General features: G+C 45.7%; 1 long non-coding RNA gene across 3 annotated transcripts; it reads left to right on the top strand.

Annotated features, from left to right (window-relative positions):
- Positions 1 to 7,499: 7,499 nt before the first annotated feature.
- LOC119013339 lies at positions 7,500 to 12,350 on the top strand. 3 transcript variants are annotated; one of them, XR_005072730.1, is made up of 3 exons: positions 7,500 to 9,393; positions 9,704 to 10,996; positions 11,277 to 12,350. It is a non-coding gene; the product is annotated as an uncharacterized LOC119013339 (long non-coding RNA). The 3 variants fall into 3 exon arrangements; XR_005072728.1 differs by having other exon boundaries at positions 7,500 to 9,847; positions 10,199 to 10,996; XR_005072729.1 differs by having other exon boundaries at positions 7,500 to 10,996; positions 11,277 to 11,996; positions 12,116 to 12,350.
- The last annotated feature ends 1,019 nt before the right edge of the window (positions 12,351 to 13,369 follow it).

The following is a 13,369-nucleotide window of genomic DNA, read 5'->3' as shown; positions in this document are numbered from 1 at the left end:
TCCTGCTGTTTGGTTTCTGACTAAATACCAGCAAAAACTCAGCCTCAGCTGTATTTTGTTTTTAATGCTGAATAGCAAATGCTAGCATGCTAACAAGCTAAACTAAGATGGCACACTTTGTAAATATTTAACCATTTTAGACATTGTTGGGGAGTAATGGAATCAATGAGTACATATTTAATTTAAATTACAGTTACTCATTACAAAGCTATTGATATTACAAAGGGGTTACAGGTGAAGTACGTATGTTAAAATATATTTATGTAGGCTGTAGCATTTGTTTTGGTTTGCAGTTTTTTTTGTACACTAAGTGAAACCGTTGGGGACATATTTGAGTGCCACACCGTGAAGGGAGGGATGGCTTACAAGTTACATCAGTTATCAGTTACTTGTTACGTATATAACAGGATAACTAGTAATCTGACACCTATTACGCTTCAAAAGTAACACTTCCCATAGCTGATTAGCATCAGCGTGCTAGCTCTGTGCCTACAGTCCCACGGAGCTGATAGCTCATCTGTAAATCTCTAAGCAGCATCTTTGATTTCTCACACCGATTCAACACAAACATTTGCCGGTAATTACCATCCTGGATTCTTGACAGATTAATGAGTCTGTTTTGTTTCTGTGTGTGTTTTTTTTTTTAACACTTGTTATCATCGTGCACAGGCTCGTCAGCTTATTTTTTTCCTCCCTCTTTCTGTTCCTCATGTTTCCTTTTGGTGCGTCTCTCCTTATCTGTAGGAGCTAGCAGGCGAGAAAAGGCCGAGCAGTCTCTTTCCTGCTCTTTAAAGTCCAACAGGCAGGATACTGCTGAGAGCTGCCTCTCTTCTGCTGCACTTGTTTGTTCTCATTTCATCTCCCTCTATCTTCTCTCGGGAGGGACTGCCGACCAGCGCAGATGTTGTGAAAAGACCACAACATGCACACACGGCGCTGACACACCTTCATGTTCCTTATCACCTTTATGCTCTGCGTGCGGAGTGGAGCCCATCGGGGAACCTTTCTCTGCATATGCATCCTGCCACGTCCGTATCCTTGATTTCTGTTTTTGAACCGAGCCCGAGGAGAGGCTCTGTGTGCGCCTATCGGCTGATCAAATGAAAAGTTTCCAGTGGTCAACTCCCGGCTCCTGACTGTGTGTCCGCTTGGCTGACAGCGGGAGAGCGAGGCAAACATCGGGAGACGCTCCTGTCGCACCCCGATCTCTGCTTTGATGAGTCACATCAAACGATGTCCATATCTAAACGTCATCCTCAAAGGAAAAGCCGGCGGAGGCGTGTGTGTGTGTGTGTGTGTGTGTGTGTGTATGTGAGAGAAACTAAAATAAAAAAAAAACAGCTCATGAAGACATATAAACAGCCCGCTTTGTTTTTTAGCCGTTGATAAGGTTTAGTTACTTAGAAGTGCCAGATACAGGGATCGCGGTTTACTTTAAACTTCCAGCGCGTCCGGGATTGTGTGTTTCGTCGAGATGCAAGTTGCCAGGCAGAGATAATAGACTTCTAAAGGGATATTAAGTCTTGGAAGTCTCTCGCCGGGCTATTCACGGGCAGAGATTTAGCCGCTATCCTCGCTATTGTGGCAAATTTGCATCTCGGGCTTTGGAGCAACTGTTTAGGGTTTATTCCAAGCTGTCTGGGGCCTCGCGAGGCGTCTGTGATGATAGCGCACCACTGAGAGCGAGAAGGAAACATCAAAGACTGATGGGCCGATGATGTTACCTAACTGGATTTGAATTTGATCCATGATTCCTCTTATTCACGTTTTACTTCCTGTTTCCTCGTAGCTGCCGCTGCTCATGATCAATTTTGCGGCTTTTGTTGATGATGTCTTACTTCTCATTCCTCGCTGTTTTTGTCCTCTGGCTCTTCTTGGCGTCGTGCAGAAACTACAGCTGCCAGTAAAGCGGCTTCTTCCCTGTGATGAAGATTTAATGTGCTCGTCACATGGCACAAATGGCATATGTCCCCCCCCCCCGCTGTTGCATTCCCAGTATGCAGCCAGAGAGAAGGTACACGACATGCATTTATTCATCGTTTCCTAGAGGTTCTGGTGTCGGTGTCCTGAGCAGATGAGCGGAATACAGTTGGGCGCCGTGTTTTTGAACATATAGCCTCCACTCGAGGCGATCTGGCGCTTCCTTTCGTCATTCTCGCTCTTCTCCTCTGCCAGGCTCGTCTCAAACTCCAGCCTGTTTTGAGCTTATTGTTCCCGAAGAATGGCGAAGTATGTGTTTGTTTTAGATGCCTCCAACACTTTAAAAAAAAAAAAAAAAAACTGGGTTAAAGAGTTAAGTACGTGCAGATCAGCCTCCGTCTTTTGCAGAACTTTTGCGAAGGCCACTCAGAGGTCTCAGCCTAATTGAACACGGAGCACTCTCTCAAACAAAACGGGCCTCATCCTGGCTTTACGTCTGCTAGAAGAGGCTTTCATAGCGTGGTTCCGAGGAAGAGAGGAGGGGGAGAGGACCGACTCACGGGGAGATGTGAGGCTTTATGTCTTTATTAATGTCTTTGTGATGATCTGCCGACGAAGATGGGCGGGAGAGATGTTGTTTTAAGTATATATTTATGTGTCTGTCTGCCTGCATGTATGTAGCTTCTTGGACTCGATCGCGTCTCGGCTCCGTGCTGCTCTGATGAAAGTGATCAGGCATCCTGTGCCAGCACGGGGCCCGGCCCGCTCATTAAAAATGCTAATGTCTCCCGCCGGGTCTTTGATGCGGGACCCAGGCACACAAAGCCAGCCAAGGTTACCAAGGGCCTGTGTAATCCTTTATTTGGGGCCCGGCGCGGGGAGACACCCAGCTGAGAGCCCTGACAGTCACAATCAATCATGTCAGGGATGCGACACACAGGTCTGCTGACCCCCTGCAGCACGCTCTGCTTTAATTAGCTAACGCAGGAGAGTGTATGCTGCACGCGCACACACAGACACACACACACACATCACATCCTCCTGCTTTTCGAGTGGCTTCAGATAGACATCAAGCTGTGGTTGTCTCTCAAGCTGTCTAATATCTGTGACTTAATTACTGTTACGTACATGTTCAGTGTGTGCGTTGAGATTTATATAGTGTGAATGTGCCAATGGACGTAAGTGTGTGTATGCGTGTGTGTGTGTGTGTGTGTGTGTGTGTGTGTGTGTGTGTGTGTGTGTGTGTGTGTGAGGGAGAGAGAGAGAGAGCACAAGTCTCAGCCATGATTTCTTCTTGCAAGCTTCTGATCACTTTTTTCTTTTGACAGTGATGCACTGACACTTAAAAGAGAGGGAAAGAGAGAGAAAGAGAGAGAGAGAGAGAGAGGAGGGATTGTGTGTGTGTGTGTGTGTGTGTGTGTGTGTGTGTGTGTGTGTGTGTGTGTGTGCGAAGGGGGGGAGCAGAGGATTTAGATGGGGGTTGTTTTGAAGCTTGCTTGACATCATGTTAACAAAGCTTGTCTTAACCCTCCATGGAAGGCTGGGCAATAGCTGTGATGATGGTGTGTGTGTGTGTGTGTGTGTGTGTGTGTGTGTGTGTGTGTGTGTGTGTGTGTGTGTGCGCGCGTGCCTGTGTGTGGGACACATGCTAAGGTCTCCTCTGACGCGAGGTCCCAGTGCTGCAACACAGAGCTGTGACCCCAACGCCAACAATCCCCTCCACAAATGCTAATAAAATGAAGCTGCTGTAATAGACACCCATTTACAGACATATTACACATTATTTGTTTCTGACTCTGTTGCTCTTTCTAACTTTCTAACTTTAAATGTGACTGTTAAAGGCCAAAAAAACAAGCCCACAGGCAGGAAAGCTCGATGCTGGACTTTATCTGGCAAAAGATTTGCGTTAATGACAACGTTTCTCATCATCCAGACAATGGAGAACAATCTATGTCTACAATATCTGGCAACCACAGTACGGTTAAAATGGAAATGGCAAATGGTATCTAAATTTCTCTTTTTACCACTCTTTACACGCCTTACAACACAAGTCATCATTAGCCCATTCAAACACATGCCACCTGCTCACCAGGAGCAATAACCATTCATACGCATTCACACATCGATGATGACCAACCTGAGGTTAGAAAAAGATTGTGGTTAAAATAAACAGTCGGATTGTGACTGGATCTGAACTCCAGACTATTGCATCAAAGTCTGGTCCTTTTCTCTCCGATGTACCTTTCCAGCAGTCTCAAACTATGTTAATATCTGTATCCCTACCAGTTTAAATGAGTTTAAATGAGCATCAGAGGTGGACCAAACTCCACAGTTGGGGGCCATCTTAAAAGGGGTTATGATGATGGCCTCATTACTATTCAAGGACGGATGCTAGCTTTCTCATCCTGCTTGTTTTTTAAGCAGCAGATATCAAGCAAAATCGCAACAGCAGTCTGAAAATTCATGATTATGTGTGTGTGCTGTTGTCAACTGCTTCATCGACGAGCGCCTCAGCAGTTAAATGCACACCTAGAAATGTGTAGCCCTGTTGTAATGGAGATGTAAATCCCTGCTATACAGTGGTCACAACACAGAAGGCCCAACATCCCTTTGTTTTAAGGGGGACAGCAGCTCAATAGGTAAGGAAGCATGATGTTAAGGTTCCTACAAAGGCTATGAGCGTTTAGGACTGGACAGAAATCCTCTGCCGCAGAACTGTCGGATGCAAAAAGCCTCATCTTTTGGTAGTGTAGGATGAAATGTACAAAATATATTTAAACAACGACATAACTGCAGTGCTTTACGAATGTAGGTAAAAGAAAACCAGGTCAAAAGAACAGACAACAACAATCACACACATATCCAAGCAGAGATGAAGATCAAATCAGTGTGCAGCGTATAAAACTTATGAAACAAGCCATTTTAAAATACGATAGCAATTAAATTAAGGATCCCAGTACAATAACACCAATCAGATTTACATTTTTCTCAGGGTGGTGGGGACCTCAGTATCTCTAAGATCCTAGCTGCAGCCCCAGTTATAAATGGTGTTAGATGTCACGTATCTGCTCACACCGGGTGTAGTATGTGCACAGTTTGAATACTATTTGCAGTTGTATGTAGTGTATTTACATACTTTAAGAGGCTGATATTAGAATTCAGCGCAGGCAGGCTGATGTAGAGCTTCCCCCAGGAGCCAAGTTACTTTGCTCTTTGTAACAAACTTCTGAATCTGCTGCACACACACAGTAGGCTCGACTCCAAACAATACCTGAGCGTACCTTTTCTTTTCCTGCTGTCACGCTCTGCTTTTTATTTTGTATATTCTTGGCTTCCCCAGCCCTGAGCGCTTGGCACAAAGCTTCTGTGTGGCCTCATCATCATTGACTGTACTCAGAAATAGAGTGTTGCTCTCGCTTCAGAGCGGGGCAGACTCTTGTTTGCACGGAGTCCTGACAGCGGAGCAGTGTGGTTGGAAGGTGGCTCAAAGGAGGCACTGCAGACCAAGTGTGTGTGCACGCGTCTGTGTGTGTGTGTGTATTTTTTTTTTGTTTTTTTTTTCTTCAGCCTTGATGAGAACAGGTGCCTGCTGGAATGAATGTGGCTCGTTGCTGGGAGGGAGCACGGAGGCGATCAGTTTGGCATGAAACAACCTGTTACATCTCTTCCTCCACCTCCTCCTCCTCCTCCTCCTCCTCCTTCACTTTTTCTGGTGCCACACGTCAAGAGGAGGCAGGAATGCTGGAAAGGGGAAACAACAACAGAGAATGTCCTTCTCCCTGGAGCTATCTGGCAGGGTTGGATTACAAACCGAACACACACAAATGAGAGCACACACACACACACACAGACACACGCAACTCTTTGTAGTGAATCTACCTCTTGTCTCACCTTTGCCCATTCCTGGTGGCTGAAATGTGAGAATACACTGGCTCGAGGGCTTGGCTCAGGCTGGGGCTTGGCACAACCCCCCCTGCCTTTAAAAAAATCCACAAAATTCTTTAAGCCTTAAAGGAAGCATACATTCTGCTCTCAGCTTTCTGAATCATCAGCAGAGGTGAGACGGATGTGCGTGAATAACGACAGCCACGTTTCCAAGGAAATGCAGATCAGACGCATTTCCAACGAGGTGGCGGATTGGGTTTCTCCAGAAGCCGGTGGTATCTGCCATGTTGCGCACACACCTGTAATAAACAGTGTAGAGGAGGTAGAGATCACCCACTGGAAACAGACACGTTGGCTGTCAACGGGAGGAAAATCATGAGAGGTTTAGCCTCTTCAACTAATCAGTTCCCTTCATCCGCTCCGTCAGGAGTTCTTCAGAAAATGTGTTTCCAGCTCCCATAAACACATTGTATACATTCATAGCAGTTTACATGTATTAATCACTTTTTTATTTATAATGTAATATGAGAAATGAGACCTTCCCTGTCTCTCTCGATTGTCTGTGCAAGTTGTAAAGATTGTCCACCTGACAGTAGGGTGCAGCATATCGCCAGGGTGACTGCAAACTGCTGCTAACTGTGGCTGCCGTTAGCTAGCGCGCTCAGGGACCAGGAAGAAGTATTTACAAGGCCAGCGTAGGAGCTTCGGACTGGATAGGACTGGGGTAGTTCATTAGCATGCTAAATTTGGTAGATATATTTCTGCAACACAATACGGAGGCCTCGGAGGGTAGAAAAAAAGTCGGTCAAAACTGCAATTTATTTACCTTCTGTTGGTAACTTCAGTACATTTTTTAACTTTTCAACTAGAATTTTTTTACATATTGCCCCTTTAAGTTGAATTGTGCAGCCAGCTGGACTATAGATGTCTTCGTGAAGGGCCTTTTCAGTTTTGCAAAACGCCTCAAGCAAGTGCAAATTTAGGATGTTTTCATCAGCCTCTCCGAATCTGCTGCTTCAAAATGTGCACGAAAATGCCATGATGGAAATGTAGCTAGGGGTCGGCCGGATTGTCAGTCACAGAGCTGATCAGTCGGGCAGCCGGACAAACATTTTGTCGGGCAGTCTGTCAAGCCGGCGAACCAGACACTCCGAACACTGGAAAAACATAGAATTGAACAGACAGGCCGAGTCGGAGAGAACGTCCAATGGCGGCTCCAACTTTGAGATGCCAGAGGAAGCGACACTCTGTCACCCAACACTTTAATTATTTCTGTGTGTGTCTGTGTGTGTCTGTCTGTGTGTGTGTGTGTGTGTGTGTGTGTGTGTGTGTGTGTGTGTGTGTCTGCAGCAGTGCCAGACCTGTTTGGCCAGATAGGATGACTGTCACCTCTCATCTTCTCAAATTAGTCCCCCTCTCCTCCTCCTCCTCCTCCTCCTCCTCCTCCTCCTCCGGGCCAGCCCATACCAAGTTTCAGCAGCACACTTTTCAACACGTTTCGGTGTCGCTTACATGGAGATATTTGGCCCCGATTCTTCTCGGCAGGATTGTAAACATATCCTCTTTATCTTTTTCTGATCTGCTCCTGAGACATGTTTTCATGTTTCGTACCTCACGGCGCATGCTCACAGTCTAGCGGTACGTGCTGTTTGTAAAGTTTTTTTTTTAAAGGAAAGGGTCATCGGATTCCGTGTTTGTACTCTTTGTTTTTTTTTGTTTTTTTGTTTTTTCACATTCTTGTTTCAGCTGACACAGAAACATGTGGGAAACAGCTCTGGCGGGTTATTATCTGACAGCAGACCTCTGCACAGAAAGTGTTTAAAAGAACAGCCAAGCAGGAAAATGTAAAACAGACTCTATCTTTAATGATGGATTACATGACAGTGCTGTGAAAGAAAAAAACAAAACACTGGTGTTTGGCCTGGAGAGGATGTTTCTGGTTTATAAGAGCTCGGATTATTTATTTTTTCTAGGTTTGCTCATCATTTCTCTACGTTTCTGTCGCTGTAACTCTTTGTGATTTACGAGGAGTGTTGCGTTTACACCGCTGGCACTGCAGTTTTGGATAGCTCAGATGAGTTTTTCAGGATCCGGTGCTAAAAAAAATGAGCTGGCAACGAAAAATCGGACTACGGACGTCGCGGCAGAGGTGATGAGGCCGAAGTGAGAGCTAAGAAGAGAGAAAGAGATGAGATAAGAGGCAAGAGCAAGTTATAATCACTGCTACTTCCTCCACTGATGCTCCGCTGCGTTATCCTCCCATCGTCTCATCTCCAGTCGCTCACCGGAGGTTTTTCTCCATCTCTGCCCTCCTGACCCCTCACCTGCTCATGCTGACTCGAGGTGTTCACTTACCCTCCTCGCTTTGCTCCCTTCTCCTTTTCTGCCAAGTACCACTGATACGCACAAACACACACCTGCAGCCAACAATAGAGGCCTTATTCAGGGTGGGCACGCCGCTGATCCAGCCGGCGCTCTATCAACGACTGTGATCTGGACATGGGCGGCTGCCCTGCAAAAGACCACAGCGCTGCTGAGAGTTACTTAAAAGTACTTCAGTCGGAGCAGCACGTGAGGTTTTTCTGCTTTCATCTGCAGCTTTAGTGTCACGGCTTCACTGCGCTTACTTCAGAGATGGCTGAAGTAAAAAGGCTGAGCCGAGCAGTTTATGATATAACCGTCTACTGTCATTATATTTTGGACGCGAGAGCCAGATTTAACCACGTCTAAATCCTGTGTGTTCTCCCTTCCGGTGCAGCTCGGCCTCAGACATAACACAACATCCCCGTGGCTATGACATCACTGTCTAAATAACATGCTTGTTAGGAATCTCCCTTGATGTCTGATGCTGCACAGAGGGATGAAAGCGAGCGAATGAAAGAGAGGGCAAAAGCCATCAGATGCGTCTTCATGAGCAGCCTTTTGGCTTCAAAGGCAAAACCTCAGGCGCTGTGACAGAGAAACAACAGCCGGTGACGTCACGCGGGGCAGGGCAAGGGACATTTACCCGGACCCCTCCGCCGCTCCGGAGCGGCTCTCCGAGCACAAAGGGAGGGGAAAAAGCGAAGATGCAGAAGAGGGTTGAGGTTTAATGAGGGAGAAGAGGGAAAAACAGAGAGCACGAGGGTTCAAGGGGGTCGCTGTGTGCACACATCAGGGCGGCAGGCGAGATCAGTGCGGCGGGGAACGCTCCCGTGTTTGGGAGAGGAGGGAAAGATAAATAAGCCAGGACGGCTGCACAAAGAGAGGCGAGGAGGAAACGGGAATGTTGAGATTCCAAAAGGGAAAATCTGTCTCTCTCTCACAAACACACACACACACACATACACACACACACACACACACACAAGTTCAGATGGAGTGAAGTGGTAAACAGACGTGTGTGTGTGTGTGTGTGTGTGTGTGTGTGTCTTGTAACCATGGAACACGAGTTTTAGAAGTTTGTTATGTATTTGTTTTCAAAATGACAAGCTTTCACAACAACTCTTCCACTGCTGCGTGCCAGTAGAGAGCGTATGTTTTACATCATGACTCCGCTGCCTCCGAGTCAGAAAAATTCAGCTCACAGCAAATGATCCGGCCTTGACTGTATGTCTCCATTTTGTTGCCTTCTAGGTGATAGTTTCTGATCTAAATCCACTTGTTTCTGCCGTCATTGTGTCCTTGTGTTTCCAACAATTCCTTGTAACATGCCCTGAGATTGGGACGTTGATTTTGTAATACTTGCTAAAGTCCTACCAAATATCACTCCTAGATATTTTATTTGTTGCTTTGATGAAAACATCCTAATTTGGTGTTTTCTAAAACTAAATGGACCCGGGAAACTTAAATCACTATTACACTATTTTCATGTGAAACAATCAGAGAAACTATCCTAAACTTGAGATTTATTTATCAGCTTTTCACGGGAGTTTGTATGCCAAAGCCACCAGGAAATCACAGTACTGATAAAATGCACCAATCAAACACAGGATAAGAAAAGGCCTGTAAACAAGGTTAGAACTCAAAGCACCTGCGTACGACTGGCCAATCACAGTGTGAGGTGAGGGTGAATGTTGGATTATCATTTGTCTGGAAAAGTCACAGAAACTGTTGGGCGATTCAGGAGGTGAAGAGTGTGGGGGTGGAGTCAGGGGCGAGGAGACAACATAGCTGAGACATAGTTTTGTAATGAAGAATAGCACCAGAATACCTGTGTGACTTCTATTGATCCATCTTTCAATATTTGTCAGTATGAAATCGCCGGCTATTTTTTGGGGGGTCCACAGTGTTGTAACATTTGTCAGCCACCTCAAGCCCTGTTTGTCGTTACCACAACAGGTATTTTAAGCCCAAACAGGATCTTTTCCTAACCCTAACCAAGTGTTTTTTATTTGTGCTTAAACCTAACCAGATCATAAACACAACACAAAATAAAAACAATTGTTCTAAAGAGACATAAAGTGGCAACATCAAGAAAATGCAAAGCTTTGACATTGTTTCATCAGTTCCAGTGACCAGTCATGAGTCGTCCTGCCCGTCATCCATATTTTCAGTTTTCTTTATGATCCAATATCTTCCCTCTGTGCACAAACACCCAACATCCATCCACGCGTGACTCAAAACTGAACATTACTCTCTATCGTCTAAACCACCAAAAGTGTAAACCTGCACCTGCAGACTGCCCCCTTTTCCCTTTTCAGCTGGGAGCCAGGGAGTAAAGGGAGGATATTGGCACCGCACAATGGCCGTAAAAATCCAAAGCATCCCAAACAAACTTCATCACTCCCCTGCTGGCCTGTCCTCCCCTCTGATCTCTCTCCGCTTTCATCCTCCTCTGGTAAGGCCCCCTCTTCCTCTCGCTCTCCGTTGTCCCCATTCTTGCTCCTTTTCGTCTCTAGGCAACACGGCAATGGAGGTCTGAGCGCAGGGAGCGAGCGAGAGACAGACAGAGAGATAGTGAGCTGCTCTTGAAACTTCGGAGACAGCTATGCCAGGAATGCAGGTGCCTGCTGTGAGTACAACAAAGTGAGGAGGACCTCCGTAGGAGCGCAGCGTGGGCAAGCAGCACGTCGGTGCGAGGGAGCCCGGCCCACATTTCAGCCCCGCTCGCCTGCTTCTCATGCACAGCAGGCTGCTGCAAGTTGGGTTTCAAAAAGGTGTGTTTGTCACCGCGCGAGGCTCCTCAAGACACCGTGTGACGGCAGGAAATGTGCGTTGATTATCCAGCTTTTCCCAAAAACAAAAGCCCACCTGATCATATTTACAATATTTATTTACAATTCAAATCCACGCAGCGAGATTAGCCGATTTATCTGAAAAACAAACTGCCTGTGACGGAAACTTTTCTGTGGAGATGTGACCTCATCTGACATAGCCGAGGCATATTTTTGTAACAGAGAATAGCAGGGTGGGCTGTGTTGTTGACTTTACCACATAAGAAAAGGGAGACTTCTTCTTTTCACTCTCTACCTCTCCTTTTTCTTTCGCAGTCTTTCTGTGTCTCTGCCGTCGACATGTCTCTCTTCTCCCTCGCTCCCTTCTAGTCTGTGTTTTATTCAGCCGAAACAGAGAAGCCACATCACAGGGAGACCAGAGGAGTATGAGAAGAGAAGAGAAGAAGAGAAGAGAAGAGAAGTTTCAAACAAAGTGTAGGAGAGAGCTTGAGAGAGTGTGTGATGTGGCTGAGTAAAAGGACACAGATGACAGAGAATACTTGAAAAAAAGAACATTATTTAGTGGTGTTGTGTGTGTGTGTGTGTGTGTGTGTGTGTGTGTGTGTGTGTGTGTTTGTGTGTGCGCGCCCATCGATCTGTATCTCTGAAGTGCATGAAAGGCGTATTGACCTGTGTGTGTTTTCTTGTGTGTCGTATATGTGAAACATGGCCATATACAGATACGTGCATGAAAGCGTTTCTCTTTCTGTATGTGTCAGAGCACTGCACAAATGTGTGTAGTTGTGTGTGTGTGGGGGGGGGGGGCAGCTGCCCATATGTTTGATGGAGTCCTGGGGCCCTGTGGCCCTCGCAGCCAGCGACTGATGTGATTTAGTGGTGCAGGTCAAAGGTCAAGAGCCCCTACTCTCCATCTGCGCCTGAAGAAAAGGCCATCGGGAAGGGATTAGACTGGAGTCAATGGTCCTGGTGACATGTCTGCCACCAGTTCACTTCACACGCAAACACAGTCAAAAGAACATCAGTGTTTAGACTGTTGTAAGCAGCAGCATTCATTTAATATGAATATTGATATTATTTAAAGCATGTATTAACATTAAAATGTCTGCACTTATTGCTTTTCCATTCACAGGCTGTTTTTTATGTCTATTTCAAAGGGTATACATCTCATTCATCCAAAATGCAGACCTAATTAACCTGTTAGGCCACAGACTAAAGACAATGATAGCTTGCATTTACCCAAAAGTTGCATTTAGCCTTAAAGTCGAAATGAGATGTCACTGCTGGGAAGATTAAAGGCCCAAAAATGCAGTGGGTCCACCAGACCCACGTACACTGGCTGAGTAACCAAAATATGAACACCACACAAGGGTTAAGTGAATCAAAGACACAATAAAAGTAAGTAAAACAACACTTAAGACACCACTTTTTTTATTATAATAGTGCAGTGCCAGTTCAAAACATGCTGTTCAGAACAGTCTGAAGTCTCCTGAACTGCTCACAGACTTGTCGTTGCCACCCGTTTCAATCAATGGGAGAGGCGTCCTGAAGCAGCTGACGGTGCTGCCATGCAACACTAAACTTCTAACCCTTGAAACTTATGTTAGTTAGCTTACTACTCGTTCAACATTCTGCTTTTATTTTTTTCTCACAGCAACGCATTACTACAACAAGTCGTTGCAGCTAGCTAATCTGCATTTTGTTTACGTCTGCTTCCCCGTGAGATCACTTGAGAGGGATCACGCGTGAGTCCAGCTTGTTTGTTTGTTTGTAGAGTCATGAAGCTAGAGCGTTGAAGCCACGCCCCATCTGTTTGTTCGAATATTAATAGAGAACATGTCGCATGTTCAAAAACAAAATTTGACCCTGCGCTTCCTTGGGTTGTCAGTAAGAAAACATGCCATGTGTGGAGCAGATCGGGTGAACGGTGCTTGAGGTATGCAAACCACAGACAGACAGACAGACCTTGCTTGCCAGCCTTGCTTTATATTACATAACTTAAACGTGACTCGTCTGAAAATGTTCACAGAAATAAACAAGTCCAACGAATTTCCTCCACAATGCTAATCAACCACCAGCTGTCTACCCGGGAGGGACTTGTCATTAGCGAGACATCACAGTGGTCGGGCCCATTAGCATTGTATTTTTGCCATTTGTGTTACTGTGTTAAAGCAAAGCATACTGAAACGTATTCATTGTAAACCTTTTAGAGTATAAACTGAAAACAACATTGTCAAAACTCACAGTCACTGTGGTCAGCTGACGGTGCATGCTAGCAAATTAGCTGGGTAGCATGGCTCCCCTCGTCAGTCACTTGACCCTCAACGCATCTGTCAAGAGCCTCCAATAAACCGTGATGGATGTTTACTGTGGGCAGTTTAGGATGTAATCTGACCACTTACCTTTGTTTT

This window comes from Acanthopagrus latus, chromosome 23 (assembly GCF_904848185.1).
Source record: "Acanthopagrus latus isolate v.2019 chromosome 23, fAcaLat1.1, whole genome shotgun sequence".
In the NCBI taxonomy this organism is placed as follows: domain Eukaryota; kingdom Metazoa; phylum Chordata; class Actinopteri; order Spariformes; family Sparidae; genus Acanthopagrus; species Acanthopagrus latus.
The sequence above is the reverse complement of the archived record's forward strand: the minus strand, read 5'-3'. Positions and strand labels throughout refer to the sequence as shown.